The sequence below is a fragment of the Lissotriton helveticus genome, chromosome 5_1 (assembly GCF_964261635.1).
Source record: "Lissotriton helveticus chromosome 5_1, aLisHel1.1, whole genome shotgun sequence".
In the NCBI taxonomy this organism is placed as follows: Eukaryota; Metazoa; Chordata; class Amphibia; order Caudata; family Salamandridae; genus Lissotriton; species Lissotriton helveticus.
This window is the reverse complement of record NC_136065.1, coordinates 1,649,028,059-1,649,054,972: the sequence shown is the minus strand read 5'-3', so window position 1 is coordinate 1,649,054,972 and position 26,914 is coordinate 1,649,028,059. Positions and strand designations below refer to the sequence as shown.

The following is a 26,914-nucleotide window of genomic DNA, read 5'->3' as shown; positions in this document are numbered from 1 at the left end:
CGGAGTAGGCGTAGTGTTGCCTTCTACGCATTTTGCGTAGACAGCGTAGCCGGCAACACTACGCCCACTCCGTGTGCGTAGCCGATTCTGCCGCCACCCGCCTCCCTCCCGCCCTCCCCTACATACATTATTTAAGCAACTAACCTTAATAAAACAATTTTTAAAGCACTTACCATGTCCGGGGCTCTTCCGGGGCTCCCTCTTGGAATAGCGTCCCTTCCTGGATACCAATGCGCATGTGCGGCCTCCCGCGCATGCGCATTTCTCGGGAGAAATGCGCATGCGCGGCCGCCCGCGCATGCGCATTGGTATCCAGGACGACGCTATTCCAAGAGGGAGCCCCGGACGAGCCCCGGACACGGTAAGTGCTTTAAAATTGTTTTATTAAGGGCAGTTGCTTAAATAATGTATGTAGGGGAGAGCGGGAGGGAGGTGCGTAGTGGGGCTACGCGGAGTGCGGGAGTGGGCGTAGCTTCTCGCCCACTCCGCGTAGCTCCGCGGAGCCCCACTACGCCCACTACGACCAGGGTTAGTTAGAAGGCCAGGAGTGAGGGAAAGGCAATCCTCTGGACACTTCATGAAAGATCTAATTTCAATTAAGCACAAAACCCCTTACTTTGACATAATTGCCAAAATGGAATAGTCAGTTGGGCCCTTCTAGTGGATTATGGCTGTGTCTTGAAAGAGAGTGTAATTGTACTACGAGACATGCCCACCTTCAAAAGAGTGTCTGATGGTGTTCCGACGAAGGTGGGATTTGAACCCACGCGTGCAGAGCACAATGGATTAGCAGTCCATCGCCTTAACCACTCGGCCACCTCGTCTGCCTTAGGTGACTATGTTTCATTTTTTAGGAAATTCTTACGATGTGCTAATTACAAATAATCATAAGTTTCTCCTAGACTGTGTCAGAACTGGCAAATATATGTGGTGTTCAATAGACAGAGCACATGATATAGCAGAATTATCAAATCTGTTCCATTAGGACTGTAGTTTTTAATAGTCATGATAACATGCTAGCATGTGAGTCGATCTTGCACAGTGAATAAGGGAGCAGTGCCAGTATCTCCTTGGTCAGCTCTAGATGGCTCAACTGGGGAGATATGAGAACAGTGAGCTCCAGTGGCGCTATCGGTTAGCGCGCGGTACTTATACAGCAGTACTTGCATTGAGGCATGCCGAGGTTGTGAGTTCGAGCCTCACCTGGAGCAGCTTACTAGTTTTTCATAAACCATTTCACTAAAAGTAAAGATTAAACTCAGGGTAAAGACGGCCCTTGCTAGAGAGTTTTTACTTCTTTTCAGGATCTGCGTGTCCGACTCTTCCAGGTGCAAATATCACAATCCTATTCGATGCTCCTTATAAACATTCCATGATGTGCCGTCTTGCATAGCATGCAAACACCACATCAGTGCATTTAAAAATACATTTGTAGAATAATAAATATGATGAAAACATTGTTGTCACGGGATAACCATATACTGAGGAGCTGCAAACAGTGCTGTATCAGCTACTAACAATAAAATGTAAATGAAAGACATATCAAAAGAAGAGCGTCATCATATTAATGTTTCTAGTCAACATAAGAGTTGCACCATAGCAGCTTATGGTGCTTTCTGCTCAGATTGTGCCTCCAATCCCACATTGATTTTTTTTATTCTTTGCAGTTTAAAAAAACAATTCATGCTCAAAGTTACCTTTTTAAAACCATTCAACCTAATATATTTATTTCTCTAACTTGTGAATGTGGTCCATGTTCTCTTTTCCTCATCCCCATCACGATACTCCTTTTCCCGAAATCAGGTTCACTTCTTTATCCAGCCCACCCATCCAAGGTCACCAAATCTATGAAGCGATTCTGCTTTTTCTCACATTCTCTCTATGTACAAGATACCTTGTATCATTTGAATGGACAGCAGGAGAGTCGGATATTTATGGTTAGTGGGGGTGGGGTTTTGAAGATTAACCTCATTTGACTAAGAGCCGGGGCATCTGGGAGGAAAAGTATTTTAAGGGGGATGAAGTTCACATCTCCTTGGTGAAATTTCTAGATCCTTATTTCATCCTTTCTGTGGATGCAGACTCAGTCGGAACAGAGGTCATAGTCCTCGCTCTGACTTTCAAAGGAACTTCAAATATGCATGGCTTATTTGGCTTTGCCCGGCAGGGCTTGCCCGGCGGGGTGAGAATGGCGTTTGTCAGGCGTTCATCAAGCGATCGGAAGGGGTGAGGCGATAGTTTATGGTTCAATGGTTTTCATGAAGTCTTCTTGATACGATGAAAGCAGGAAAGGGAAGCTTGTCAATAAGCAAACTTAAGACAAGGTGTGACTCCTAGAAAGAATGACTTGGAAACAACATACAGAAACTCACATATAAAAAGGCCCTGATGAGGCTTGAACTCATGACCCCTGGTTTACAAGACCCGTGCTCTGCCACTGAGCTACAAGGCCAGCCTGCCTGCAGTATGTAAATCGCTTCATGTATTCTTACTGCGGTATGAAGATATCTATGATTTTGAGACTCTGTATGGAAATGCAGTTGCATTTGAATGTCTACATGCGTGCACAAATTGAAGAGCATGCTTAAGACACTTTTCTTGGAAGTAGGAAAAACTCCATTTTGATTTGAGAACATAAGAGTATTCACATTTATGACCATACTGATAGCTCTAGTTAGTATGTCCACAATCAGTGACAGATAGAGAACTCACTTATTAGAAGTGATCTGTCTCTGTGGGGCAGACATATGTCAACAGTCATACACTTGAGATGGCTGAAACTTTAGGAGTAAGAGCTGCTTTCTTATCAGTCTATCTATCCAAACTGGTTAGAAGTAACCCTGGGCGTCCGAATCGGCTACGCCCACGGAGTAGGCGTAGTGTTGCCTTCTACGCATTTTGCGTAGACAGCGTAGCCGGCAACACTACGCCCACTCTGTGCGCGTAGCCGATTCGGCCGCCACCCGCCTCCCTCCCGCCCTCCCCTACATACATTATTTAAGCAACTAACCTTAATAAAACAATTTTTAAAGCACTTACCATGTCCGGGGCTCTTCCGGGGCTCCCTCTTGGAATAGCGTCCCTTCCTGGATACCAATGCGCATGCGCGGCCTCCCGCGCATGCGCATTTCTCGGGAGAAATGCGCATGCGCGGCCGCCCGCGCATGCGCATTGGTATCCAGGACGACGCTATTCCAAGAGGGAGCCCCGGACGAGCCCCGGACACGGTAAGTGCTTTAAAATTGTTTTATTAAGGGTAGTTGCTTAAATAATGTACGTAGGGGAGAGCGGGAGGGAGGTGCGTAGTGGGGCTACGCGGAGTGCGGGAGTGGGCGTAGCTTCTCGCCCACTCCGCGTAGCTCCGCGGAGCCCCACTACGCCCACTACGACCAGGGTTAGTTAGATGGCCAGGAGTGAGGGAAAGGCAATCCTCTGGACACTTCATGAAAGATCTAATTTCAATTAAGCACAAAACCCCTTAATTTGACATAATTGCCAAAATGGAATAGTCAGTTGGGCCCTTCTAGTGGATTATGGCTGTGTCTTGAAAGAGAGTGTAATTGTACTACGAGACATGCCCACCTTCAAAAGAGTGTCTGATGGCGTTCTGACGAAGGTGGGATTTGAACCCACGCGTGCAGAGCACAATGGATTAGCTGTCCATCGCCTTAACCACTCGGCCACCTCGTCTGCCTTAGGTGACTATGTTTCATTTTTTAGGAAATTCTTACGATGTGCTAATTACAAATAATCATAAGTTTCTCCTAGACTGTGTCAGAACTGGCAAATATATGTGGTGTTCAATAGACAGAGCACATGATATAGCAGAATTATCAAATCTGTTCCATTAGGACTGTAGTTTTTAATAGTCATGATAACATGCTAGCATGTGAGTCGATCTTGCACAGTGAATAAGGGAGCAGTGCCAGTATCTCCTTGGTCAGCTCTAGATGGCTCAACTGGGGAGATATGAGAACAGTGAGCTCCAGTGGCGCTATCGGTTAGCGCGCGGTACTTATACAGCAGTACTTGCATTGAGGCATGCCGAGGTTGTGAGTTTGAGCCTCACCTGGAGCAGCTTACTGGTTTTTCATAAACCATTTCACTAAAAGTAAAGATTAAACTCAGGGTAAAGACGGCCCTTGCTAGAGAGTTTTTACTTCTTTTCAGGATCTGCGTGTCCGACTCTTCCAGGTGCAAATATCACAATCCTATTCGATGCTCCTTATAAACATTCCATGATGTGCCGTCTTGCATAGCATGCAAACACCACATCAGTGCATTTAAAAATACATTTGTAGAATAATAAATATGATGAAAACATTGTTGTCACGGGATAACCATATACTGAGGAGCTGCAAACAGTGCTGTATCAGCTACTAACAATAAAATGTAAATGAAAGACATATCAAAAGAAGAGCGTCATCATATTAATGTTTCTAGTCAACATAAGAGTTGCACCATAGCAGCTTATGGTGCTTTCTGCTCAGATTGTGCCTCCAATCCCACATTGATTTTTTTTATTCTTTGCAGTTTAAAAAAACAATTCATGCTCAAAGTTACCTTTTTAAAACCATTCAACCTAATATATTTATTTCTCTAACTTGTGAATGTGGTCCATGTTCTCTTTTCCTCATCCCCATCACGATACTCCTTTTCCCGAAATCAGGTTCACTTCTTTATCCAGCCGACCCTTCCAAGGTCACCAAATCTATGAAGCGATTCTGCTTTTTCTCACATTCTCTCTATGTACAAGATACCTTGTATCATTTGAATGGACAGCAGGAGAGTCGGATATTTATGGTTAGTGGGGGTGGGGTTTTGAAGATTAACCTCATTTGACTAAGAGCCGGGGCATCTGGGAGGAAAAGTATTTTAAGGGGGATGAAGTTCACATCTCCTTGGTGAAATTTCTAGATCCTTATTTCATCCTTTCTGTGGATGCAGACTCAGTCGGAACAGAGGTCATAGTCCTCGCTCTGACTTTCAAAGGAACTTCAAATATGCATGGCTTATTTGGCTTTGCCCGGCGGGGTGAGAATGGCGTTTGTCAGGCGATCGGAAGGGGTGAGGCGATAGTTTATGGTTCAATGGTTTTCATGAAGTCTTCTTGATACGATGAAAGCAGGAAAGGGAAGCTTGTCAATAAGCAAACTTAAGACAAGGTGTGACTCCTAGAAAGAATGACTTGGAAACAACATACAGAAACTCACATATAAAAAGGCCCTGATGAGGCTTGAACTCATGACCCCTGGTTTACAAGACCCGTGCTCTGCCACTGAGCTACAAGGCCAGCCTGCCTGCAGTATGTAAATCGCTTCATGTATTCTTACTGCGGTATGAAGATATCTATGATTTTGAGACTCTGTATGGAAATGCAGTTGCATTTGAATGTCTACATGCGTGCACAAATTGAAGAGCATGCTTAAGACACTTTTCTTGGAAGTAGGAAAAACTCCATTTTGATTTGAGAACATAAGAGTATTCACATTTATGACCATACTGATAGCTCTAGTTAGTATGTCCACAATCAGTGACAGATAGAGAACTCACTTATTAGAAGTGATCTGTCTCTGTGGGGCAGACATATGTCAACAGTCATACACTTGAGATGGCTGAAACTTTAGGAGTAAGAGCTGCTTTCTTATCAGTCTATCTATCCAAACTGGTTAGAAGTAACCCTGGGCGTCCGAATCGGCTACGCCCACGGAGTAGGCGTAGTGTTGCCTTCTACGCATTTTGCGTAGACAGCGTAGCCGGCAACACTACGCCCACTCCGTGTGCGTAGCCGATTCGGCCGCCACCCGCCTCCCTCCCGCCCTCCCCTACATACATTATTTAAGCAACTAACCTTAATAAAACAATTTTTAAAGCACTTACCATGTCCGGGGCTCTTCCGGGGCTCCCTCTTGGAATAGCGTCCCTTCCTGGATATTATTATTATTATTATTATTATTATTAAAAACTCTTCTAGAGCGCGTAGTCACCCGTAGGTATCCCAGCGCTAAGAACCCTACCCTGACCTGCCATGGGGGGACCAGACGGAGGGGAAGTGAGGAATGGGACGGGGATACAGTGGTTCGGATAGGAAGGGATCATTGGGGAAAAAGAAAAGTCTTCAGCTGCTTCCTGAAGCGGAGGTAGTGTGGTTCAGTTCTCAGGTCGCGCGGGAGTGCATTCCAGAGGCTTGCGGTCTGGACTGTAAACCGCCTTCCACCTGTGCGTACCCTCCTGACTCTAGGAGCGCTGATGAAATTCTCCGTGTCCGATCTGAGGGATCTGCAGGATTTGTAAGGTTTGATAAATTTTCTAAGAATGGGAGGGCCTTGATTTTGTAATAATTTGTGGGCTAGACACAAGGCTTTAAATTTAACTCTCTCCCTTATAGGAAGCCAGTGGAGGAGTTTCAATGCTGGTTTGGCCGAGTCTCTGGCAGGGGTTTTAGTGAGAATCCGGGCGGCTATGTTTTGGATTCTCTGAAGTTTATTCAGTGTTGCTTCCGGGGCGCCCAGATATATCACATTGCTGAAATCAAGCCTAGAAATTATCAGGCCTTGTATAAGCAGTTTTTGGGAATTGGGTGGCAGAAGGGGCAGGATCTTTCTCACTGATTTCAGCAAGCCGAAGCATGTCCCGGCTACTTTTTTTGCTTGTGTGGAAAAAGACAAAGTAGTATCTAGCCACACACCTAAGCTTTTTACTTCTTGTTTTGGTTCTGGAATAGGACCCAAACAATCAGGCCAGATATCTGGGGGGAGAATGATTCCTTTTTGACCAAGAAGAAGGACATCTGTCTTTGTTCCGTTTAGTTTCAAGGCTGAGCTGTTCATCCAGTTTTGAACCTGCGTAAGGCAGTTAAATAAATCTGCTGGTTTTCGATTGGGATGGGATAGTGATACCACTAATTGTGTGTCGTCAGCATAGCTGACGACGCTCACTCCGAACGGGGTGATAACCTCCTCCAATGGGGACATGTAGATGTTAAATAATGTGGGGCTCAGGGAGGAGCCCTGAGGCACACCACATTGGAGGGGAGTTTCGGAGGAGCAGGTGTTGTTTTCCCAGATCTGAAAAGTACGCTGGTCCAAGAAGGATGTGAGCCAGGATAGGGCAGAGCCTACCACACCGACTCTTTCGAGCCGTTTAATGAGGAGTTGGTGATTGACGGTATCGAAGGCCGCACTCAGGTCGAGGAGGATCACTGCCACTGATCCTCCCTCGTCTAAGAGTGTCCTGGCCTCCTCTACCGCCGCCAGGAGGGCGATGTCGGTGCCCTGCCCTGGCCGGAAACCTGTCTGAGAGTTTTTTAATTTGTTATTGTCTTCCAGGAACTGAGACAGTTTTTTATTGACCAATTTTTCGGCAATCTTGCTTATCCCAGGGAGAAGGGAGATTGGCCTAAAATTGGCCAGGTTTTCGGGATCAAGGGAGGGCTTCTTCAGTAGAGCCTTCACAGCTGCAGCCTTCCAGTTCAGGGGAACAATTCCCTGTTGGAGAGAAACATTGATCAGGTGGGTAAGAGGGGGAACAATGATGGGGGTTACTTCTTTCAGGGTCCGAAGCGGGACAGGGTCTCTGGGAGATCCACTTTTAATGGATTTTAGAGTGTTTTCCACATCTTCGGTGGTTACTTGGCCCCAAGAGGGGAGACAACTGAGTGTCTGGATGTTCGTAAGACCGCTATCTTCGCATGGGCCGGCGGGGAGGATTGAGGCAAGGATTTTTTGGATCTTTTCTTGAAAGAAGTTAGCCAACTGTTGGCATTTTTTCTGATCCACAGTGGGGTCTGGGGGGCTTGTTGGTTCAGGGGCTGGGGGTTTCAATAGCTCTTTCAGAATGGCATAAGATTCTTTGCTCGAGCATAATGCTTTTTCTATTCTTTGCTGAAAGAATATGTTTTTTTCCTTGCGGATGGATGATTTATAAGTTGCAAGGGAGGTGGAATACGCTCCTTTGTTTGTAATAGATTTATCTTTCCGCCATATGCGTTCGGCCCTCTTGCACTCCTGGCGCATAGCTTTGAGTTCTGCGGTATACCATGGAGCACAGGGCGCTCTTTTGGTGTGTTTAAGAGTGACCTTTTTAGGGATTAATTTGTCAAGTGAGGAAGTAATCCAGGTGTTAAACTGTTCATTAGCCATATTGGGGTCAGAGGAAAACACAGGAATGGAGTTTGAAAGAGTGGTAGCCCATTCTGTAGAAACAAGTTTGTGCCACCGTCTATCAGTGACTTGAGATTTCCTAGTTTGAGGGATCTTAATGGGGACATCCCAGGAGATCGGGACTAGGAAGTGGTCGGTCCAAGGTAAAGTCAGAGGTGGACCTGTGGTGATATTAGCGACATTGGTGAGAACTGGGTCTAGCAGGTGTCCTTTATCGTGGGTAGGCTCATTATTAATCAAACGAATATTAAAAGACGCCAGGTCTTGAAGGAACTCGACCGCTATTCGATCGGTGGGGTCCATGAAATGCAAATTTAGATCGCCTACTATAAGAAAGTCAGAAGCAGAAGAGGCTAGTTGTGCAACCGCTTCAGTAATGGCATTAGGAAATTTCCCAGGGGTACCTGGGGGGCGATATATCAGGAGTCCCGACAAGGTGTGGGCCGGGGAGGTTTGAATAGAGAATTTGCATCCCTCGCAGTCATCAATGTGAGCCTCAGAGGTTCTACAGATGAATTGTTGTCTATGGATTAGAGCCAATCCCCCACCTCTCCCTCTGGGTCTATGAAAAGTTTGACACAGATAGCCCGGGGGGAGGGCAGTGACGATGTCCGCATCAGAGTAGTCAGATAACCACGTTTCAGTAAGAAACAGTGTATCCAACTCCTGATTTAGTATTAATAAGTTGATTTCGTCTGCGTGCTTAGGGAGGGAACGGCAGTTAAGGAGTCCCATCTTAAGCCTAGGTTTAGCTGGGCAATGGTTAATTGGGTTACATCGAGCACAATGAGAGAAAGGTTTACCTTCCGTGTACGTATGGTAGCAGGGCAGAGATTTCGCAGGTTGCAGAGTTTGAAGCATTTCCCTAGAATACACCCGACGTTCATGTGAGGCATCCGGCATAATCCCTGGGCCTGGGTCCGGTCGGGCCCGGACGGGCCCAGACGGGCTTGCCTTTGGCGCGCCTTCGGCGCGCTGACGGCGCGCCCGCTGCGCCCGTCCGCTGCGCGTCCGTGGAGCACACATGTTTTTATGCAGAGGGTAAGAGGGATAGGCGTGGCCTCCGAGGGGGCGTGTCTTCGTGGCTCGCCGGTAATGGCGTCGGGAAATACAAGTCTTTCCCTCGCGTCAGCTAGTGATCAGCGGCGCGTGCAGACTAGGACTGAGCTGTGTCCTGTCAAAAACGGCGAAGTGCAGTGCTTTTAAAAAGATCTGTGAAATAACAAATTTTAAAAATGGCCCTCCCGGCTTTCCGCCTCAGGAGTACAGGTAAGTTCTGTCAGGCGCTAGCAGTCGGCGTCTATTTATACCCAAGCAGGGGGGCGTGGCCTCCGAGGGGGCGTGTCTTCGTGGCTCGCCGGTAATGGCGTCGGGAAATACAAGTCTTTCCCTCGCGTCAGCTAGTGATCAGCGGCGCGTGCAGACTAGGACTGAGCTGTGTCCTGTCAGAAACGGCGAAGTGCAGTGCTTTTAAAAAGATCTGTGAAATGACAAATTTTAAAAATGGCCCTCCCGGCTTTCCGCCTCAGGAGTACAGGTAAGTTCTGTCAGGCGCTAGCAGTCGGCGTCTATTTATACCCAAGCAGGGGGGCGTGGCCTCCGAGGGGGCGTGTCTTCGTGGCTCGCCGGTAATGGCGTCGGGAAATACAAGTCTTTCCCTCGCGTCAGCTAGTGATCAGCGGCGCGTGCAGACTAGGACTGAGCTGTGTCCTGTCGGAAACGGCGAAGTGCAGTGCTTTTAAAAAGATCTGTGAAATGACAAATTTTAAAAATGGCCCTCCCGGCTTTCCGCCTCAGGAGTACAGGTAAGTTCTTTCAGGCGCTAGCAGTCGGCGTCTATTTATACCCAAGCAGGGGGGCGTGGCCTCCGAGGGGGCGTGTCTTCGTGGCTCGCCGGTAATGGCGTCGGGAAATACAAGTCTTTCCCTCGCGTCAGCTAGTGATCAGCGGCGCGTGCAGACTAGGACTGAGCTATGTCCTGTCAGAAACGGCGAAGTGCAGTGCTTTTAAAAAGATCTGTGAAATGACAAATTTTTAAAATGGCCCTCCCGGCTTTCCACCTCAGGAGTACAGGTAAGTTCTACCAATGCGCATGCGCGGCCTCCAGCGCATGCGCATTTCTCGGGAGAAATGCGCATGCGCGGCCGCCCGCGCATGCGCATTGGTATCCAGGACGACGCTATTCCAAGAGGGAGCCCCGGACGAGCCCCGGACACGGTAAGTGCTTTAAAATTGTTTTATTAAGGGTAGTTGCTTAAATAATGTATGTAGGGGAGAGCGGGAGGGAGGTGCGTAGTGGGGCTACGCGGAGTGCGGGAGTGGGCGTAGCTTCTCGCCCACTCCGCGTAGCTCCGCGGAGCCCCACTACGCCCACTACGACCAGGGTTAGTTAGAAGGCCAGGAGTGAGGGAAAGGCAATCCTCTGGACACTTCATGAAAGATCTAATTTCAATTAAGCACAAAACCCCTTAATTTGACATAATTGCCAAAATGGAATAGTCAGTTGTTCCCTTCTAGTGGATTATGGCTGTGTCTTGAAAGAGAGTGTAATTGTACTACGAGACATGCCCACCTTCAAAAGAGTGTCTGATGGCGTTCCGACGAAGGTGGGATTTGAACCCACGCGTGCAGAGCACAATGGATTAGCAGTCCATCGCCTTAACCACTCGGCCACCTCGTCTGCCTTAGGTGACTATGTTTAATTTTTTAGGAAATTCTTACGATGTGCTAATTACAAATAATCATAAGTTTCTCCTAGACTGTGTCAGAACTGGCAAATATATGTGGTGTTCAATAGACAGAGCACATGATCTAGCAGAATTATCAAATCTGTTCCATTAGGACTGTAGTTTTTAATAGTCATGATAACATGCTAGCATGTGAGTCGATCTTGCACAGTGAATAAGGGAGCAGTGCCAGTATCTCCTTGGTCAGCTCTAGATGGCTCAACTGGGGAGATATGAGAACAGTGAGCTCCAGTGGCGCTATCGGTTAGCGCGCGGTACTTATACAGCAGTACTTGCATTGAGGCATGCCGAGGTTGTGAGTTCGAGCCTCACCTGGAACAGCTTACTGGTTTTTCATAAACCATTTCACTAAAAGTAAAGATTAAACTCAGGAGCAGTACTTGCATTGAGGCATGCCGAGGTTGTGAGTTCGAGCCTCACCTGGAACAGCTTACTGGTTTTTCATAAACCATTTCACTAAAAGTAAAGATTAAACTCAGGGTAAAGACGGCCCTTGCTAGAGAGTTTTTACTTCTTTTCAGGATCTGCGTGTCCGACTCTTCCAGGTGCAAATATCACAATCCTATTCGATGCTCCTTATAAACATTCCATGATGTGCCGTCTTGCATAGCATGCAAACACCACATCAGTGCATTTAAAAATACATTTGTAGAATAATAAATATGATGAAAACATTGTTGTCACGGGATAACCATATACTGAGGAGCTGCAAACAGTGCTGTATCAGCTACTAACAATAAAATGTAAATGAAAGACATATCAAAAGAAGAGCGTCATCATATTAATGTTTCTAGTCAACATAAGAGTTGCACCATAGCAGCTTATGGTGCTTTCTGCTCAGATTGTGCCTCCAATCCCACATTGATTTTTTTTATTCTTTGCAGTTTAAAAAAACAATTCATGCTCAAAGTTACCTTTTTAAAACCATTCAACCTAATATATTTAATTCTCTAACTTGTGAATGTGGTCCATGTTCTCTTTTCCTCATCCCCATCACGATACTCCTTTTCCCGAAATCAGGTTCACTTCTTTATCCAGCCCACCCATCCAAGGTCACCAAATCTATGAAGCGATTCTGCTTTTTCTCACATTCTCTATATGTACAAGATACCTTGTATCATTTGAATGGACAGCAGGAGAGTCGGATATTTATGGTTAGTGGGGGTGGGGTTTTGAAGATTAACCTCATTTGACTAAGAGCCGGGGCATCTGGGAGGAAAAGTATTTTAAGGGGGATGAAGTTCACATCTCCTTGGTGAAATTTCTAGATCCTTATTTCATCCTTTCTGTGGATGCAGACTCAGTCGGAACAGAGGTCATAGTCCTCGCTCTGACTTTCAAAGGAACTTCAAATATGCATGGCTTATTTGGCTTTGCCCGGCAGGGCTTGCCCGGCGGGGTGAGAATGGCGTTTGTCAGGCGTTTGTCAGGCGATCGGAAGGGGTGAGGCGATAGTTTATGGTTCAATGGTTTTCATGAAGTCTTCTTGAGACGATGAAAGCAGGAAAGGGAAGCTTGTCAATAAGCAAACTTAAGACAAGGTGTGACTCCTAGAAAGAATGACTTGGAAACAACATACAGAAACTCACATATAAAAAGGCCCTGATGAGGCTTGAACTCATGACCCCTGGTTTACAAGACCCGTGCTCTGCCACTGAGCTACAAGGCCAGCCTGCCTGCAGTATGTAAATCGCTTCATGTATTCTTACTGCGGTATGAAGATATCTATGATTTTGAGACTCTGTATGGAAATGCAGTTGCATTTGAATGTCTACATGCGTGCACAAATTGAAGAGCATGCTTAAGACACTTTTCTTGGAAGTAGGAAAAACTCCATTTTGATTTGAGAACATAAGAGTATTCACATTTATGACCATACTGATAGCTCTAGTTAGTATGTCAACAATCAGTGACAGATAGAGAACTCACTTATTAGAAGTGATCTGTCTCTGTGGGGCAGACATATGTCAACAGTCATACACTTGAGATGGCTGAAACTTTAGGAGTAAGAGCTGCTTTCTTATCAGTCTATCTATCCAAACTGGTTAGAAGTAACCCTGGGCGTCCGAATCGGCTACGCCCACGGAGTAGGCGTAGTGTTGCCTTCTACGCATTTTGCGTAGACAGCGTAGCCGGCAACACTACGCCCACTCCGTGTGCGTAGCCGATTCGGCCGCCACCCGCCTCCCTCCCGCCCTCCCCTACATACATTATTTAAGCAACTAACCTTAATAAAACAATTTTTAAAGCACTTACCATGTCCGGGGCTCTTCCGGGGCTCCCTCTTGGAATAGCGTCCCTTCCTAGATACCAATGCGCATGCGCGGCCTCCCGCGCATGCGCATTTCTCGGGAGAAATGCGCATGCGCGGCCGCCCGCGCATGCGCATTGGTATCCAGGACGACGCTATTCCAAGAGGGAGCCCCGGACGAGCCCCGGACACGGTAAGTGCTTTAAAATTGTTTTATTAAGGGTAGTTGCTTAAATAATGTATGTAGGGGAGAGCGGGAGGGAGGTGCGTAGTGGGGCTACGCGGAGTGCGGGAGTGGGCGTAGCTTCTCGCCCACTCCGCGTAGCTCCGCGGAGCCCCACTACGCCCACTACGACCAGGGTTAGTTAGAAGGCCAGGAGTGAGGGAAAGGCAATCCTCTGGACACTTCATGAAAGATCTAATTTCAATTAAGCACAAAACCCCTTAATTTGACATAATTGCCAAAATGGAATAGTCAGTTGTGCCCTTCTAGTGGATTATGGCTGTGTCTTGAAAGAGAGTGTAATTGTACTACGAGACATGCCCACCTTCAAAAGAGTGTCTGATGGCATTCCGACGAAGGTGGGATTTGAACCCACGCGTGCAGAGCACAATGGATTAGCAGTCCATCGCCTTAACCACTCGGCCACCTCGTCTGCCTTAGGTGACTATGTTTCATTTTTTAGGAAATTCTTACGATGTGCTAATTACAAATAATCATAAGTTTTTCCTAGACTGTGTCAGAACTGGCAAATATATGTGGTGTTCAATAGACAGAGCACATGATATAGCAGAATTATCAAATCTGTTCCATTAGGACTGTAGTTTTTAATAGTCATGATAACATGCTAGCATGTGAGTCGATCTTGCACAGTGAATAAGGGAGCAGTGCCAGTATCTCCTTGGTCAGCTCTAGATGGCTCAACTGGGGAGATATGAGAACAGTGAGCTCCAGTGGCGCTATCGGTTAGCGCGCGGTACTTATACAGCAGTACTTGCATTGAGGCATGCCGAGGTTATGCGTTCGAGCCTCACCTGGAGCAGCTTACTGGTTTTTCATAAACCATTTCACTAAAACTAAAGATTAAACTCAGGGTAAAGACGGCCCTTGCTAGAGAGTTTTTACTTCTTTTCAGGATCTGCGTGTCCGACTCTTCCAGGTGCAAATATCACAATCCTATTCGATGCTCCTTATAAACATTCCATGATGTGCCGTCTTGCATAGCATGCAAACACCACATCAGTGCATTTAAAAATACATTTGTAGAATAATAAATATGATGAAAACATTGTTGTCACGGGATAACCATATACTGAGGAGCTGCAAACAGTGCTGTATCAGCTACTAACAATAAAATGTAAATGAAAGACATATCAAAAGAAGAGCGTCATCATATTAATATTTCTAGTCAACATAAGAGTTGCACCATAGCAGCTTATGGTGCTTTCTGCTCAGATTGTGCCTCCAATCCCACATTGATTTTTTTTATTCTTTGCAGTTTAAAAAAACAATTCATGCTCAAAGTTACCTTTTTAAAACCATTCAACCTTAATATATTTATTTCTCTAACTTGTGAATGTGGTCCATGTTCTCTTTTCCTCATCCCCATCACGATACTCCTTTTCCCGAAATCAGGTTCACTTCTTTATCCAGCCCACCCATCCAAGGTCACCAAATCTATGAAGCGATTCTGCTTTTTCTCACATTCTCTCTATGTACAAGATACCTTGTATCATTTGAATGGACAGCAGGAGAGTCGGATATTTATGGTTAGTGGGGGTGGGGTTTTGAAGATTAACCTCATTTGACTAAGAGCCGGGGCATCTGGGAGGAAAAGTATTTTAAGGGGGATGAAGTTCACATCTCCTTGGTGAAATTTCTAGATCCTTATTTCATCCTTTCTGTGGATGCAGACTCAGTCGGAACAGAGGTCATAGTCCTCGCTCTGACTTTCAAAGGAACTTCAAATATGCATGGCTTATTTGGCTTTGCCCGGCAGGGCTTGCCCGGCGGGGTGAGAATGGCGTTTGTCAGGCGTTCGTCAGGTGATCGGAAGGGGTGAGGCGATAGTTTATGGTTCAATGGTTTTCATGAAGTCTTCTTGATACGATGAAAGCAGGAAAGGGAAGCTTGTCAATAAGCAAACTTAAGACAAGGTGTGACTCCTAGAAAGAAAGACTTGGAAACAACATACAGAAACTCACATATAAAAAGGCCCTGATGAGGCTTGAACTCATGACCCCTGGTTTACAAGACCCGTGCTCTGCCACTGAGCTACAAGGCCAGCCTGCCTGCGTTATGTAAATCGCTTCATGTATTCTTACTGCGGTATGAAGATATCTATGATTTTGAGACTCTGTATGGAAATGCAGTTGCATTTGAATGTCTACATGCGTGCACAAATTGAAGAGCATGCTTAAGACACTTCTCTTGGAAGTAGGAAAAACTCCATTTTGATTTGAGAACATAAGAGTATTCACATTTATGACCATACTGATAGCTCTAGTTAGTATGTCCACAATCAGTGACAGATAGAGAACTCACTTATTAGAAGTGATCTGTCTCTGTGGGGCAGACATATGTCAACAGTCATACACTTGAGATGGCTGAAACTTTAGGAGTAAGAGCTGCTTTCTTATCAGTCTATCTATCCAAACTGGTTAGAAGTAACCCTGGGCGTCCGAATCGGCTACGCCCACGGAGTAGGCGTAGTGTTGCCTTCTACGCATTTTGCGTAGACAGCGTAGCCGGCAACACTACGCCCACTCCGTGTGCGTAGCCGATTCGGCCGCCACCCGCCTCCCTCCCGCCCTCCCCTACATACATTATTTAAGCAACTAACCTTAATAAAACAATTTTTAAAGCACTTACCATGTCCGGGGCTCTTCCGGGGCTCCCTCTTGGAATAGCGTCCCTTCCTGGATACCAATGCGCATGCGCGGCCTCCCGCGCATGCGCATTTCTCAGGAGAAATGCGCATGCGCGGCCGCCCGCGCATGCGCATTGGTATCAAGGACGACGCTATTCCAAGAGGGAGCCCCGGACGAGCCCCGGACACGGTAAGTGCTTTAAAATTGTTTTATTAAGGGTAGTTGCTTAAATAATGTATGTAGGGGAGAGCGGGAGGGAGGTGCGTAGTGGGGCTACGCGGAGTGCGGGAGTGGGCGTAGCTTCTCGCCCACTCCGCGTAGCTCCGCGGAGCCCCACTATGCCCACTACGACCAGGGTTAGTTAGAAGGCCAGGAGTGAGGGAAAGGCAATCCTCTGGACACTTCATGAAAGATCTAATTTCAATTAAGCACAAAACCCCTTAATTTGACATAATTGCCAAAATGGAATAGTCAGTTGGGCCCTTCTAGTGGATTATGGCTGTGTCTTGAAAGAGAGTGTAATTGTACTACGAGACATGCCCACCTTCAAAAGAGTGTCTGATGGCGTTCCGACGAAGGTGGGATTTGAACCCACGCGTGCAGAGCACAATGGATTAGCAGTCCATCGCCTTAACCACTCGGCCACCTCGTCTGCCTTAGGTGACTATGTTTCATTTTTTTGGAAATTCTTACGATGTGCTAATTACAAATAATCATAAGTTTCTCCTAGACTGTGTCAGAACTGGCAAATATATGTGGTGTTCAATAGACAGAGCACATGATATAGCAGAATTATCAAATCTGTTCCATTAGGACTGTAGTTTTTAATAGTCATGATAACATGCTAGCATGTGAGTCGATCTTGCACAGTGAATAAGGGAGCAGTGCCAGTTTCTCCTTGGTCAGCTCTAGATGGCTCAACTGGGGAGATATGAGAACAGTGAGCTCCAGTGGCGCTATCGGTTAGCGCGCGGTACTTATACAGCAGTACTTGCATTGAGGCATGCCGAGGTTGTGAGTTCAAGCCTCACCTGGAGCAGCTTACTGGTTTTTCATAAACCATTTCACTAAAAGTAAAGATTAAACTCAGGGTAAAGACGACCCTTGCTAGAGAGTTTTTACTTCTTTTCAGGATCTGCGTGTCCGACTCTTCCAGGTGCAAATATCACAATCCTATTCGATGCTCCTTATAAACATTCCATGATGTGCCGTCTTGCATAGCATGCAAACACCACATCAGTGCATTTAAAAATACATTTGTAGAATAATAAATATGATGAAAACATTGTTGTCACGGGATAACCATATACTGAGGAGCTGCAAACAGTGCTGTATCAGCTACTAACAATAACATGTAAATGAAAGACATATCAAAAGAAGAGCGTCATCATATTAATGTTTCTAGTCAACATAAGACTTGCACCATAGCAGCTTATGGTGCTTTCTGCTCAGATTGTGCCTCCAATCCCACATTGATTTTTTTTATTCTTTGCAGTTTAAAAAAACAATTCATGCTCAAAGTTACCTTTTTAAAACCATTCAACCTAATATATTTATTTCTCTAACTTGTGAATGTGGTCCATGTTCTCTTTTCCTCATCCCCATCACGATACTCCTTTTCCCGAAATCAGGTTCACTTCTTTATCCAGCCCACCCATCCAAGGTCACCAAATCTATGAAGCGATTCTGCTTTTTCTCACATTCTCTCTATGTACAAGATACCTTGTATCATTTGAATGGACAGCAGGAGAGTCGGATATTTATGGTTAGTGGGGGTGGGGTTTTGAAGATTAACCTCATTTGACTAAGAGCCGGGGCATCTGGGAGGAAAAGTATTTTAAGGGGGATGAAGTTCACATCTCCTTGGTGAAATTTCTAGATCCTTATTTCATCCTTTCTGTGGATGCAGACTCAGTCGGAACAGAGGCCATAGTCCTCGCTCTGACTTTCAAAGGAACTTCAAATATGCATGGCTTATTTGGCTTTGCCCGGCAGGGCTTGCCCGGCGGGGTGAGAATGGCGTTTGTCAGGCGTTCGTCAGGCGATCGGAAGGGGTGAGGCGATAGTTTATGGTTCAATGGTTTTCATGAAGTCTTCTTGATACGATGAAAGCAGGAAAGGGAAGCTTGTCAATAAGCAAACTTAAGACAAGGTGTGACTCCTAGAAAGAATGACTTGGAAACAACATACAGAAACTCACATATAAAAAGGCCCTGATGAGGCTTGAACTCATGACCCCTGGTTTACAAGACCCGTGCTCTGCCACTGAGCTACAAGGCCAGCCTGCCTGCAGTATGTAAATCGCTTCATGTATTCTTACTGCGGTATGAAGATATCTATGATTTTGAGACTCTGTATGGAAATGCAGTTGCATTTGAATGTCTACATGCGTGCACAAATTGAAGAGCATGCTTAAGACACTTTTCTTGGAAGTAGGAAAAACTCCATTTTGATTTGAGAACATAAGAGTATTCACATTTATGACCATACTGATAGCTCTAGTTAGTATGTCCACAATCAGTGACAGATAGAGAACTCACTTATTAGAAGTGATCTGTCTCTGTGGGGCAGACATATGTCAACAGTCATACACTTGAGATGGCTGAAACTTTAGGAGTAAGAGCTGCTTTCTTATCAGTCTATCTATCCAAACTGGTTAGAAGTAACCCTGGGCGTCCGAATCGGCTACGCCCACGGAGTAGGCGTAGTGTTGCCTTCTACGCATTTTGCGTAGACAGCGTAGCCGGCAACACTACGCCCACTCCGTGTGCGTAGCCGATTCGGCCGCCACCCGCCTCCCTCCCGCCCTCCCCTACATACATTATTTAAGCAACTAACCTTAATAAAACAATTTTTAAAGCACTTACCATGTCCGGGGCTCTTCCGGGGCTCCCTCTTGGAATAGCGTCCCTTCCTGGATACCAATGCGCATGCGCGGCCTCCCGCGCATGCGCATTTCTCGGGAGAAATGCGCATGCGCGGCCGCCCGCGCATGCGCATTGGTATCCAGGACGACGCTATTCCAAGAGGGAGCCCCGGACGAGCCCCGGACACGGTAAGTGCTTTAAAATTGTTTTATTAAGGGTAGTTGCTTAAATAATGTATGTAGGGGAGAGCGGGAGGGAGGTGCGTAGTGGGGCTACGCGGAGTGCGGGAGTGGGCGTAGCTTCTCGCCCACTCCGCGTAGCTCCGCGGAGCCCCACTACGCCCACTACGACCAGGGTTAGTTAGAAGGCCAGGAGTGAGGGAAAGGCAATCCTCTGGACACTTCATGAAAGATCTAATTTCAATTAAGCACAAAACCCCTTAATTTGACATAATTGCCAAAATGGAATAGTCAGTTGGGCCCTTCTAGTGGATTATGGCTGTGTCTTGAAAGAGAGTGTAATTGTACTACGAGACATGCCCACCTTCAAAAGAGTGTCTGATGGCGTTCCGACAAAGGTGGGATTTGAACCCACGCGTGCAGAGCACAATGGATTAGCAGTCCATCGCCTTAACCACTTGGCCACCTCGTCTGCCTTAGGTGACTATGTTTCATTTTTTTGGAAATTCTTACGATGTGCTAATTACAAATAATCATAAGTTTCTCCTAGACTGTGTCAGAACTGGCAAATATATGTGGTGTTCAATAGACAGAGCACATGATATAGCAGAATTATCAAATCTGTTCCATTAGGACTGTAGTTTTTAATAGTCATGATACCATGCTAGCATGTGAGTCGATCTTGCACAGTGAATAAGGGAGCAGTGCCAGTATCTCCTTGGTCAGCTCTAGATGGCTCAACTGGGGAGATATGAGGACAGTGAGCTCCAGTGGCGCTATCGGTTAGCGCGCGGTACTTATACAGCAGTACTTGCATTGAGGCATGCCGAGGTTGTGAGTTCGAGCCTCACCTGGAGCAGCTTACTGGTTTTTCATAAACCAGGGGTGCCCAAACCTGTCCTGGCGGGCCGTATCCATGCCAGATTTTTGGGATATCCCCATCTGGTGATCACGGTTCGATCCCCGGCGCCGGCGGCAGATCAGAGTGCCCAGGACGGGGTCCATGTGACCCGGGCAGTCCTATCCCCTGGGTGTACGTGGTTGTCCGACATGTCGGTCGTATTTGCTTTTACGTACCGGATCGGAATCGGCCCCCATAAAATCGTACGTAAAGTATATAGCAAATCAACCTGAAATCTGCTGGGTCAGAAAGGGCTCGATTCCGATCCGTGTCGGAAGGTTAGGAGTCCGTACGAATTTGTCGGGACGGCATGGCAGAGTGCCCGGGACGGGCTCCATGCGTCCCGGGCATTCGTCCCCCGGGCGTCCGGGGCTACATCCAGGCTGACGGTATGGCAGAGTGCCCGGGTCGGGCTCCATGGTTTTCACGGTGGTCCTCCCCTGGGTGTCAGGGGGCTCCTGGCCGACGGCATGGAAAAGTACCCAGGACGGGCTCCATGCGTCCCGGGCATTTGTCCCCCGGGCGTCCGGGGCTCCATCCAGGCCGACGGCATGGCAGAGTGCCCGGGTCGGGCTCCATGGTTTCCAGGGTGGTCCTCCCCAGGGTGTCGGGGCGCTCCATGCCGAAGGCATGGAAAAGTGCCCAGGACGGGCTCCATGCGTCCCGGGCATTTGTCCCCCGGGCGTCCGGGGCTCCATCCAGGCCGACGGCATGGCAGAGTGCCCGGGTCGGGCTCCATGGCTTTCACGGTGGTCCTCCCCTGGGTGTCTGGGGGCTCCAGGCCGAAGGCATGGAAAAGTGCCCAGGACGGGCTCCATGCATCCCGGGCACGGGCACGGGGACGGGGACAGGGTCGGGAGAGTCCAGGCGGCTTCACTTCCGTGTCCAGCCATCTGATCGCCCAGATTCCCTCGGCCATCTGGTCGCCCGGATCCCCTCGGGCATCTGGTCGCCCGCAACGCTTTCCTATGGGGCGACCAGATGGCCGAACTTCCCTGGAAGTCCCGATGAGGTGCCATTCGCCGCCCGGATCCCAGCGAGGGCTCCAGGAGGTTGGGTACATTCGCGCCTTGGGTCCCCTCTGTCACCTCGCGTGCACAGATTACAAGAAAAGGGGGTAATTTTCCTCCGGATTACTAGGGAGAAGGGTACGCCCGGACACCCCTCCGAGGCTGGTGGTTCTCTGCCATGGGGACCAGATGGGCTATGCCTGGGCAACACCTCCCTAGGCCACCCGGGGCTTCCTTCCTCCAGGCCAACTGCATGTCAAATTGCCCAGGACGGGCTCCATGGCTCCTGGGCAGTCGTCCCCCGGGCGTCCGGGGCTCCATCCAGGCTGACGGCATTGAAAAGTGCCCAGGACGGGCTCCATGCGTCCCGGGCATTCGTCCCCTGGGCGTCCGGGGCTCCATCTAGGCTGACGGTATGGCAGAGTGCCCGGGTCGGGCTCCATGGTTTTCACGGTGGTCCTCCCCTGGGTGTCTGGGGGCTCCAGGCCGAAGGCATGGAAAAGTGCCCAGGACGGGCTCCATGCGTCCCGGGCATTCGTCCCCCGGGCGTCCGGGGCACCCATCTCCATGAGGCCAACGGCATTGGCAAAGTACCCAGGACGGGCTCCATGGGTCCCGGGCAGACCTCCCCCCGGGCGTCCGGGGCTCCCACCTCCAGGCCGACGGAATGTCAAAGTACCCAGGACGGGCTCCATGGGTCCCGGGCAGCTTCCCCCGGGGCGTCCGGGGCACCCACCTCCAGGCCGACGGCATGTCAAAGTACCCAGGACGGGCTCCACGGGTCCCGGGCATTCCTCCCCCAGGTCGTCCGGGCCCTAGAGCTCCGGTGGTCCAACCTGCGCCTGAGGCCCAGCCAGGGTCCAAGAGCCCTGCCTTGCGTGGGCAGGCAGTCAGGAACCCTACCGCGAAGGCTTGGGATGGATGGGGAGCTGGGAGTCCTTTCGATCCCGGCCCTCTGGTCGCCCGCGATGCTTTCCAATGGGGCGACCAGATGGCCGGGCTTCCCTGGAAGTCCCGATGAGGTGCCATTCGGCTCCTGGATCCCAGCTAGGGCTCCATGAGGTCGGGTTCTTTTACGCCTTGGGTCCCCTCTGTCACCTCGCGTGCACGGATTGCAAGAAAGGGGGGTAATTTCCCTCCGGATTACTAGGGGCAGGGTACGCCCGGACACCTCTCCAGGGCTGGTGGTTCTCTGCCCGGGGGACCAGATGAGATATGCCTGGGCAACACCTCTCCCGGGCGTCTGGGGGCTCCATTCTCCGGGCCAACGGCATGGCTCAATGCCCAGGACGGGCTCCACGTGTCCCGGACAGACCTCCCCTGGGCGTCCGGGGCACCCATCTCCATGAGGCCAACGGGATGGCAAAGTACCCGGGAAGGGCTCCACGGGTCCCGGGCAGCCTTCCCCCGGGCGTCCGGGGCTCCCACCTTTAGGCCGACGGCATGTCACACTGCCCAGGACGGGCTCCATGGGCCCCGGACAGACCTCCCCCGGGCGTCCGGGGCACCCATCTCCAGGAGGCCAACGGGATGGCAAAGTACCCGGGAAGGGCTCCACGGGTCCCGGGCAGCCTTCCCCCGCTCGTCCGGGGCTCCCACCTCCAGGCCGACGGCATGTCACAGTGCCCAGGACGGGCCCCATGGGCCCCGGACAGCCCTCCCCCCGGGCGTTCGGGGCACATATCTCCAGGAGGCCAACGGCGTTGCAAAGTACCCGGAAAGGACTCCACGGGTACCGGGCAGTCCTCCCCCCGGGCGTCCGGGGCACCCATCTCCATGAGGCCAACGGCATTGGCAAAGTACCCGGGAGGGGCTCCACGGGTCCCGGGCAGGCCTCCCCCGGGCGTCCAGGGCACCCACCTCAAGGCCGACGGCATGTAAAAGTGCCCAGGACGGGCTCCATGGGTCCCGGGCAGCCCACCCCCGGGCATCCGGGGCACCCATCTCCAGGAGGCCAACGGCGTTGCAAAGTACCCGGGAAGGGCTCCACGGGTACTGGGCAGTCCTCCCCCGGGCGTCCGGGGGCTCCCTTCTCCAGGCCGACGGCATGGTTCAATGCCCAGGACGGGACGTCAAGTGGCCAGGACGGGCTCCATGCGTCCCGGGCATTCGTCCCGGGACGGGGACGGGGTGGGGAAGAGTCCAGGCGGCTTCACCTCCATGCCCAGCCATCTGGTCGCCCGGATTCCCTCGGCCATCTGGTCGCCCGGATCCCCTCGGGCATCTGGTCGCCCGCAACGCTTTCCTATGGGGGGGACCAGATGGCCGAACTTCCCTGGAAGTCTTAATGAGGTGCCATTCGCCTCCCGGATCCCAGCGAGGGCTCCATGAGGTCGGGTTCTTTCACGCCTTGGGTCCCCTCTGTCACCTCGCGTGCACAGATTGCAAGAAAGGGGGGTAATTTGCCTCCGGATTACTATGGGGCAGGGTATGCCCGGACACCCCTCCAGGGTTGGTGGTTCTCTGCCATGGGGACCAGATGGGATATGCCTGGGCAACACCTCCCTAGGCCACCCGGAGCTTCCTTCCTCCAGGCCAACTGCATGTCAAATTGCCCAGGACGGGCTCCATGGCTCTTGGGCAGTCGTCCCCCGGGCGTCCGGTGCTCCATCCAGGCCGACGGCATGGCAGAGTGCCCGGGACAGGCTCCATGCGTCCCGGGCCTTCGCCCCCCCGGGCGTCCGGGGCTCCATCCAGGCTGACGGCATGGCAGAGTGCCCAGGACGGGCTCCACGGGCCCCGGTCATCCGGGGCACCCTTCCCCGGGCCAGCGGCATGTCAGAGTGCCCAGGACCAGTTCCACGGGTCCCGGGCAGTCCTCCCCCAGGCGTCCGGGGCTCCCTTCCCCGGGCCAAAGCATTTCAGAGTGCCCAGGACGGGCTCCACGGGTTCCGGGCGTCCAGGTCTCCCTTCCCCGGGCCAACGGCTTGTCAGAGTGCCCAGGACGGGCTCCACGGGCCCCGGGCGTCCGGGGCACCCTTCCCCGGGCCAGCGGCATGTCAGAGTGCCCAGGACGAGTTCCACGGGTCCCGGGCAGTCCTCCCCCCCGGGTGTCCGGGGCTCCCTTCCCCGGGCCAAAGCATTTCAGAGTGCCCAGGACGGGCTCCACGGGTCCCGGACGTCCGGGGCTCCCTTCCCCGGGCCAACGGCATACAGGAGTGCCCAGGACGGGCTCCACGGGTCCCGGACGTCCGGGGCTCCCTTCCCCGGGCCAACGGCATACAGGAGTGCCCAGGACGGGCTCCACAGGTCCCGGTCGTCTGGGGCTCCCTTCCCCGGGCCAACGGCTTGTCAGAGTGCCAAGGACGGGCTCCACGGGTCCCGGTCATCTGGGGTCCCTCCCCCCCGGGCCAACAGCAGGTCAGAGTGCCCAGGACGGGCTCCACGGGTCCCGGGCAGCCCGCCCCCCGGGCGTTCGGGGCACCCATCTCCAGGAGGCCAACGGCGTTGCAAAGTACCCGGGAAGGGCTCCACGGGTACCGGGCAGTCCTCCCCCGGGCGTCCGGGGCTCCCTTCTCCAGGCCAACGGCATGGTTCAATGCCCAGGACGGGCTCCATGTGTCCCAGACAGACCTCCCCCGGGCGTCCGGGGCACCCATCTCCAGGCCAACGGCATGGCTCAATGCCCAGGACGGGCTCCATGGGTCCGGGGAGGCGTCCCATGCGCCTCCGGGCTTGGGAGCCCCGGCTGGGTCCAGGGGCCCGGGCGGGCCCCGGGTCGGGTGCTCCGGCTCTGGGCCCTGTCTCCCAGCCTGCCGCACGGCCAAGGGCCCGGGAAGGGGTTCCGATGTGCCCGGGGAGCCTCCCCTTGCTTGGCTGGGTTCAGGAGCAGTGGCTAGGGCCCCTGAGGGCCCGGGGAGGGCGGCCTCCCCACCCCGGGCTCTGTCCTTGGTCCTGCTGCGTGGCAGGGTGCCCGGGACGGGGTCCGGAGGGACCGGGGAGGCGTCCCATGCACCTCCGGGCTTGGGAGCCCCGGCTGCGTCCAGGGGCCCGGCCGGGCCCCGGGTCGGGTGCTCCGGCCCTGGGCCCTGTCTCCCAGCCTGCCGCACTGCCAAGGGCCCGGGAAGGGGTTCCGATGTGCCCGGGGAGCCTCCCCTTGCTTGGCTGGGTTCAGGAGCAGTGGCTAGGGCCCCTGAGGGCCCGGGGAGGGCGGCCTCCCCACCCCGGGCTCTGTCCTTGGTCCTGCTGCGTGGCAGGGTGCCCGGGACGGGGTCCGGAGGGACCGGGGAGGCGTCCCATGCACCTCCGGGCTTGGGAGCCCCGGCTGCGTCCAGGGGCCCGGCCGGGCCCCGGGTCGGGTGCTCCGGCCCTGGGCCCTGTCTCCCAGCCTGCCGCACTGCCAAGGGCCCGGGAAGGGGTTCCGATGTGCCCGGGGAGCCTCCCCTTGCTTGGCTGGGTTCAGGAGCAGTGGCTAGGGCCCCTGAGGGCCCGGGGAGGGCGGCCTCCCCACCCCGGGCTCTGTCCTTGGTCCTGCTGCGTGGCAGGGTGCCCGGGACGGGGTCCGGAGGGACCGGGGAGGCGTCCCATGCGCCTCCGGGCTTGGGAGCCCCGGCTGGGTCCAGGGGCCCGGGCGGGCCCCGGGTCGGGTGCTCCGGCCCTGGGCCCTGTCTCCCAGCCTGCCGCACGGCCAAGGGCCCAGGAAGGGGTTCCGATGTGCCCGGGGAGCCTCCCCTTGCTTGGCTGGGTTCAGGAGCAGTGGCTAGGGCCCCTGAGGGCCCGGGGAGGGCGGCCTCCCCACCCCGGGCTCTGTCCTTGGTGCTGCTGCGTGGCAGGGTGCCCGGGATGGGGTCCGGAGGGACCGGGGAGGCGTCCCATGCGCCTCCGGGCTTGGGAGCCCCGGCTGGGTCCAGGGGCCCGGGCGGGCCCCGGGTCGGGTGCTCAGGCCCTGGGCCCTGTCTCCCAGCCTGCCGCACTGCCAAGGGCCCGGAAAGGGGTTCCGATGTGCCCGGGGAGCCTCCCCTTGCTTGTCTGTGTTCAGGAGCTCCAGCTGGGGCCCCTGAGGGCCCCGGGGAGGGTGGCCTCCCCACCCCGGGCTCCGTCCTGGGTCCTGCCGCGGGGCAGGGTGCCCGGGACGGGGTCCGGCGGGCCCGGGGAGGCTTCCCCTGTGCCTCCGGGCCTGGGAGCCCCGGCTGGGTCCAGGGGCCCGGTCGGGGCCCCGGGTCGGGCGCTCCGGCCCTGGGCCCGGTCCCCCGGGCTGCCGCTCCACCCAGGGCCCAGGACAGGGGTCCGTCGGTCCCTTGCAGGCCTCCCCTGCTTGTCAAGGTGTAAGCGGGCCCCGGGTCGGAGGGCCCGCCGGCCCCTGGCAGCCTCCATGGCTGTGGCCCGGCTGGGGCCCCGGGCCTCCGGCCCGCCATGCCCCGGGCGCCCGCTCCCTCCTTCGTGGGGGCACGGGGCGACCGGATGGCGCCCCTTTCGTGCCCGGCCATCTGGTCGCCCGGATCCCCTCGGCCATCAGGTCTCCCGGATCCCCTCGGCCATCTGGTCTCCAGGATCCCCTCGGCCATCTGGTCTCCCGGATCGCCTCGGCCATCTGGTCGCCCGCAATGCTTTCCAATGGGGGCGACCAGATGGCCGAACTTCCCTGGAAGTCCCGATGAGGTGCCATTTGCCTCCCGGATCCCAGCGAGGGCTCCAGGAGGTCGGGTACTTTCGCGCCTTGGGTCCCCTCTGTCACCTCTAGTGCACGGATTACAAGAAAGGGGGGTAATTTTCCTCCGGATTACTAGGGAGAGGGTCAGTCAGACCTCCGTGTGGTCTGGCGATTCTGAATCAGGGGAAGGCAGGACCCGGGCCCTCCCGCCGGGGCCCCCAGGGGCCTGGGTACGCACCTGCTGCTTAGCCCCCTTGCCGATGGGCCTTTTCCTCCGAGTTTGCTCAGGCAGGTCCCCGCGAGGTCTGGCCATGCTGAGACGGGGCCAGGCAGCAC

General features: G+C 52.4%; 16 non-coding genes across 16 annotated transcripts; 5 read left to right on the top strand and 11 right to left on the bottom strand.

Moving 5' to 3' along the window:
• Positions 1-742: 742 nt before the first annotated feature.
• On the bottom strand, positions 743-824 carry TRNAS-GCU (transfer RNA serine (anticodon GCU)). The gene has a single exon. It is a non-coding gene; the product is annotated as a tRNA-Ser (tRNA).
• A 292-nt stretch (positions 825-1,116) lies between these two features.
• TRNAI-UAU (transfer RNA isoleucine (anticodon UAU)) lies at positions 1,117-1,211 on the top strand. Its single transcript has 2 exons — positions 1,117-1,154; positions 1,176-1,211. It is a non-coding gene; the product is annotated as a tRNA-Ile (tRNA).
• A 1,169-nt stretch (positions 1,212-2,380) lies between these two features.
• TRNAT-UGU (transfer RNA threonine (anticodon UGU)) lies at positions 2,381-2,452 on the bottom strand. The gene has a single exon. It is a non-coding gene; the product is annotated as a tRNA-Thr (tRNA).
• A 1,156-nt stretch (positions 2,453-3,608) lies between these two features.
• On the bottom strand, positions 3,609-3,690 carry TRNAS-GCU (transfer RNA serine (anticodon GCU)). The gene has a single exon. It is a non-coding gene; the product is annotated as a tRNA-Ser (tRNA).
• A 292-nt stretch (positions 3,691-3,982) lies between these two features.
• TRNAI-UAU (transfer RNA isoleucine (anticodon UAU)) lies at positions 3,983-4,077 on the top strand. Its single transcript has 2 exons — positions 3,983-4,020; positions 4,042-4,077. It is a non-coding gene; the product is annotated as a tRNA-Ile (tRNA).
• A 1,144-nt stretch (positions 4,078-5,221) lies between these two features.
• On the bottom strand, positions 5,222-5,293 carry TRNAT-UGU (transfer RNA threonine (anticodon UGU)). Its single transcript has one exon. It is a non-coding gene; the product is annotated as a tRNA-Thr (tRNA).
• Positions 5,294-10,760: 5,467 nt separating this feature from the next.
• Positions 10,761-10,842, bottom strand: TRNAS-GCU (transfer RNA serine (anticodon GCU)). Its single transcript has one exon. It is a non-coding gene; the product is annotated as a tRNA-Ser (tRNA).
• A 292-nt stretch (positions 10,843-11,134) lies between these two features.
• TRNAI-UAU (transfer RNA isoleucine (anticodon UAU)) lies at positions 11,135-11,229 on the top strand. The gene is made up of 2 exons: positions 11,135-11,172; positions 11,194-11,229. It is a non-coding gene; the product is annotated as a tRNA-Ile (tRNA).
• Positions 11,230-12,506: 1,277 nt separating this feature from the next.
• On the bottom strand, positions 12,507-12,578 carry TRNAT-UGU (transfer RNA threonine (anticodon UGU)). The gene has a single exon. It is a non-coding gene; the product is annotated as a tRNA-Thr (tRNA).
• A 1,156-nt stretch (positions 12,579-13,734) lies between these two features.
• On the bottom strand, positions 13,735-13,816 carry TRNAS-GCU (transfer RNA serine (anticodon GCU)). The gene has a single exon. It is a non-coding gene; the product is annotated as a tRNA-Ser (tRNA).
• Positions 13,817-15,373: 1,557 nt separating this feature from the next.
• On the bottom strand, positions 15,374-15,445 carry TRNAT-UGU (transfer RNA threonine (anticodon UGU)). Its single transcript has one exon. It is a non-coding gene; the product is annotated as a tRNA-Thr (tRNA).
• Positions 15,446-16,601: 1,156 nt separating this feature from the next.
• Positions 16,602-16,683, bottom strand: TRNAS-GCU (transfer RNA serine (anticodon GCU)). Its single transcript has one exon. It is a non-coding gene; the product is annotated as a tRNA-Ser (tRNA).
• A 292-nt stretch (positions 16,684-16,975) lies between these two features.
• On the top strand, positions 16,976-17,070 carry TRNAI-UAU (transfer RNA isoleucine (anticodon UAU)). Its single transcript has 2 exons — positions 16,976-17,013; positions 17,035-17,070. It is a non-coding gene; the product is annotated as a tRNA-Ile (tRNA).
• A 1,169-nt stretch (positions 17,071-18,239) lies between these two features.
• TRNAT-UGU (transfer RNA threonine (anticodon UGU)) lies at positions 18,240-18,311 on the bottom strand. The gene has a single exon. It is a non-coding gene; the product is annotated as a tRNA-Thr (tRNA).
• A 1,156-nt stretch (positions 18,312-19,467) lies between these two features.
• TRNAS-GCU (transfer RNA serine (anticodon GCU)) lies at positions 19,468-19,549 on the bottom strand. The gene has a single exon. It is a non-coding gene; the product is annotated as a tRNA-Ser (tRNA).
• Positions 19,550-19,841: 292 nt separating this feature from the next.
• On the top strand, positions 19,842-19,936 carry TRNAI-UAU (transfer RNA isoleucine (anticodon UAU)). The gene is made up of 2 exons: positions 19,842-19,879; positions 19,901-19,936. It is a non-coding gene; the product is annotated as a tRNA-Ile (tRNA).
• Positions 19,937-26,914: the final 6,978 nt, after the last annotated feature.